General features: G+C 40.2%; 1 long non-coding RNA gene across 1 annotated transcript; it reads right to left on the bottom strand.

Moving 5' to 3' along the window:
• Nucleotides 1-3677: 3677 nt before the first annotated feature.
• On the bottom strand, nt 3678-4146 carry LOC128354455 (uncharacterized). Its single transcript, XR_008321041.1, has 3 exons — nt 4133-4146; nt 3974-4035; nt 3678-3838 (listed from the first exon to the last, which is right to left on the bottom strand). It is a non-coding gene; the product is annotated as an uncharacterized LOC128354455 (long non-coding RNA).
• Between the last annotated feature and the right edge of the window lie 642 nt (nt 4147-4788).

Raw genomic sequence — 4788 nt, 5'->3', positions numbered from 1 at the left:
AAGATGCTGAATGAACAAATATTGCAATACACATTTTTACCAAGTTACAACAGCAGGAGGTGCTGCCACAGGTTGAGGAGGTGCTGGTTGTAGGAAGGAGGAGTCAGTGGATGGGGAGGGGGGAGATTGATGAGGATAAAAGAGGAAGGGATGGGAAAGGATCAGGATCCTCTGGAACCTGTACAGAGACCTGCAGCTGTAGAGTTAGACAGGCATGAAGAAGTTATTATGTACAGTACATTTTCATTTATGTTATTTTGCAGCTCTCATATAAGCCCTGACCCTAATCATCAACATTTTCATAAGTAACTGTAACAGATTACAGTTACATTTATGAGCTGTTGCAGGTCTTCTCTTATACGTAACTGTCTTAAAAATAGTTGTTCCAAGCTAAATTTTGCAGGAAAAAAATCAATCTTGTGATTAATTGACTTGTTTTGGCTCTAACTTGATAGATAATGTAATAGAACTGAGTCAGAGGAAGTTGCTGCAGTTCCACCATTAGTCCACTAGATGGTGACTTATGGGTTTATGGACCTTGAGACTGAAAAGTTGCAGGAGTGATGTTTTGAAGGTTGCATTTACAACATATGAGGTGTGTGCTGGACACACTGGGTGGATGGATGTGTGCTTGGTGAAGCAGCAGGAGGAAATATTTGCAGGGTGCATGTACAAGTAAGTTATGTTGTTTAATTACCAGCAAGTTACAGCAAATTGTCGCTGGCCAGTTAGGTTACGTTACAAGGCTGGTAAACATTGGCTGCGCTGTTTCTTACCTTGCTCTATGTTGACTTTACTAGTTCCAACTTCACCGTCACCACCTTTTTAAAAATATGTGTTTAGAACATTTCTAAGGCCTCTATTTACTTCTTCTCTTCTTCACTTCTCTTTACTTTTCTGAGCACCGGACTTGTGCTGACCGGACATTTTGAGCGTACTGAACTTGAAGTTGAACTCAAATGACAACATCAAATTAACTTGAGGACAGAGTCAGAGGAAGTTGCTGCAGTTCAACCATTAGTCCACTAGATGGCGACATGGGTTTTTGGACTTGAGACTGATTTGAAAAGTTGCAGGAGTGAAGTTTTTAAGCTTGCATTTTCAACATGTGAGGTGCTTGGTGAAGCAACAAAAGTAAATAAAAGTGCAGTTTAAGGATTTCTCTCTACTTTTAGACGCTGTTAAATGCTTTATGCTTTAACTCTTCACTCAGTAAATGAGTGACTCGGCATTGACTGACTGTCCTTCCACATCAGTGAATACAACACATTTAATAGTCAGACATATTCATTTCTCAGAGCTGCAGAAAAAGAAAGGAGATATTGATCAGCTGTTGGTTTGATTCTGGCAGCTTGATCAATAATTAACATGTAGATATTTAGATTTATCTTCCAAGATGTTCTACAAAGTTTGTGATGAAGCACAAACATAAAAGAGCAAGAAACACAGTGGAAAGTTACTGTAGATAAATAAGTTAAAATGAGTATGAAAGAAAGCAAACTTACAGTGAAGAGTCCAAACTGCTGCTTTACTCAATGATGACAGTCATGTGACTACATGGCAGTCATGTGACCTGCATCAGGTGACTTCATGGATCCCAACAGGTGACACCCCACACACTGCCATCTGCTGGTCATTTATGAACATTACCGGTGCACCTGTGTGTGCAAAGTCTCCTCTAAGATATTTTAGTTGATAACTCCTAACCCTTACTTCAAAACTATCCCAGGATCAAAGCCACAACCTTAGAACGTCCAACCTCGTCCATGCAGCGTGTCTGAGAGAATATCTCACTTTTGCAGTCTAACATCAAGAGGACAGACTGAAAAGTTTGATAAAACCACTTTCCCCAATGAAGATCCAGCGACTCAGTGGTTAATATATCTTCTCACTCACAGAGATTGTGAGTTCAATCCAAGGTTACTACTTTTAAAGTCAGAAAGCCTAAATAAAATGTGAAAAGCTCTAAAAAAAATTAACAAAAGAGTGTCAGTCTGCATAGCTCTGGCTGTTAGATGACTGCTTGAGAACCTTGAGGTCATTGGTTCAAATCTTGCACAGCCCTGAGTACTTTTAAAGTCCAACATCCAAATCAAGAAGATAAATGCGCCCAGAGAAAAGGTCTGAGTGTAGACAGGCTCGCTGGTGTAGTGGGTTTGTCTGAGATCATAAGGTGTTTGTGCTACAACACACGGTTTGAATCCGGGTGTTGCTGGGATACAGATAGTAATTTAAGTAATTGGTCAAATTTCTAAGTAATTTTAAAGTCCAACATCCAAATTAAAAAGATACCAAGCAGGAGCACACCTGGCTCGACTCATTTAATCAGCTGAACTCACTCTTCAGTCAGCTGATTGGTGTGCATGTGTGCTCCTGCTTGGTTGGAATGAAAACCTGCAGCCACATGGCCCTTTGTGGAATGAGTTTGAGATGCCTGGTCCAGACTTACAGAATAGGAGTATATCTGTACTGTCATGTTAGCATCCTTTCTTTCTATAGAGTCTCCTCCAACACATTGATCCAATTTTCCACCAAATTCCACAAAGGAGGTCCAAAACAATAATGAATTAATGCATTTGTATGTAGCCTGCCATATAGCCACTGTTGGTCAAACACTGAATGCTCCCTCAGCTCAGTAGGTCTTGAATGCAACCCCAGGCTTGGCCCCGCCTCTAATCAAGGTAAGGTTATTTAAGACACCTGTGTACATTTGTTCTTCCTTTTCTGCTGCCGTGTGGTCTGGACGGAGGTCGGTATGCTGAGATGTAACTGCCAGAAGTTGTTGTTTCTGAGAGCTAACTTTGGTTTTCTATGCTTAGTTTCTCTGTTGGTGTCTCCAGCTCGTAGACCCTTTTCCCTACTATGGTGGAAAGTGGTGCCTGGACAGTTTGATTCTATTGTGTATGCAGGTGGCTAACTAACTCTGTCTCTTTTTGTAGGATACCATCTGCTGCTGCTTTTTGCCTGCCCTCTTTAGTACAGCCTTATAAATATTGGAGATTAGGACCATCTATTTTTGTTTAACCTTTGTAGTTTTATTAGATTTAGTGGAGTTGTGGGCCAGTCTGCTGGGACAGGTTTGTCCCTCTGGTTGAGGTCTCTTCACAAGTGAGTATATGTTGGCACACCTAGAGATCTGCTAGCCCTAGTCCACTTGTGTTTTGTTTTTAACTATTGGTAGTATATTCAGATTGTGATTTTTAAACTGAATTTGTAATAAAATGCTTTTACATTTAAACTCAATATTGTCTTTAATTTACTTTTGTCAGCTTATTCTTGAAAAATGTATCTGAACCAGTTTATGATCTGAACTCTATTTTGGAGTCACTGACTTTTCATGTGCCATAATTCCAAGTGGTGTATCACATCTAGTCACTTTCCAACCATTAGCACTGCTGTGTACAATGTACAGCAGTTCATTTTGTATAGTCCTGCTGGAAATGGTCCAAATGCACCATTTCCTTATTAGAAGTAACAAATGGTGTTTACCAACACCTCATTTAGTTACTTCAGTGTACTTAGTAAAACTTGCTTTGGTTCCTCAGACTGTGCTAATTGTCTTATACCTACAATGTATTGCCATGTAGTTGTGAGATATTGCACTATCTGTTGAATACTGATAATGTAGTCAAATCTGGGGAAAAAAGCCTAATAAACCATGAAACAGTTGCTGCAGATTTTTCAATTTTTATTCAACCATCACAGATTTTACATTCCAGTAAAGTTCATGTAATCAATGTTTGACAGTTTAAATTTCATCCTCAAACTCAGGCTGAGCAGAAGTGCCTGGTCACATCCCAGCAGGTGGACTCCAGTTCTCCACACCAGTCAAGCAACACTAAAAAACAAAAAGAACACACACATTACTAGAGAGCACTTGAGTTTTGAAAAGAAATTGCAATTCACATGTTAGCTTAATAGAATCTGCAGATAGAGATGTCTGCCATGGCAGTACAGGATTGGGGATACATACCTGACATCAGTCTTGGTTCCTGCTGTGTACTGCCCCCTACAGGCCAGCTGCTCCACACACTGCTGTAGAGAAAATAGTTAAAGCAGGAACAATACTGGTCACTGCTCAGGGTTTGATTATCAACACATTAATATCATTTACTGGTTTTGCATCACTCACCTTCATCTCCACACTTAGCAGCTCATCAGTAGCTCTGCCTGCAACAGTCAAGGAAAAGTTACTTCACATCATAAGTCATATGGCTACTTTGATTGAAAACTATTTTCTACCACCTATGAAAGTTCAACTTCAAAGCTTCCTTATAGGAGTGAGTCTGAAGTGTGCAGCCTTGTACTCTCATTGGGCCAAGCTCTGCAGCAGCTCAGCGACAGACTCTAAAACAGAACCTGCAGCCAAATACAGAGATACTCTACCAGCACTAACACTGAGCCAGACACACTACCTGGACAGCTGGCTGAGCACTGGAGTGAAACAAACAGCCACCATGATGTGGTATCTACTGCAATTTAAACATTTTGCTGTCTTTTAAAAATCACTACAAAATAATTTGATGTGAAAAATAAAGAAATGTAAAGTTCTGGGACATGACTTGAATGCAATGTGAATTTTAAAGTGAACCATCACAACTCTTAACTTTTACTCCAAAGAAAAAGGCTGGGGGTTGGTAGTTTCATCCCATGGCAGCGGCTCTGTCATGGGGGACCCAGCATCTCTGAAACAAAACATAAAGGTCATAAGGTGCTGCAATGGAGCCACCAAGTGTCACAGAAATTGGAGGGCAGGCAATGAACAAAAAGTTGACTTAATTACTGGAT

This window comes from Scomber japonicus, chromosome 24, assembly GCF_027409825.1.
Source record: "Scomber japonicus isolate fScoJap1 chromosome 24, fScoJap1.pri, whole genome shotgun sequence".
NCBI classification, from domain to species: Eukaryota; Metazoa; Chordata; class Actinopteri; order Scombriformes; family Scombridae; genus Scomber; species Scomber japonicus.
Note: the sequence above shows the minus strand (reverse complement) of the source record. Positions and strands in the feature narration are given on the sequence as shown.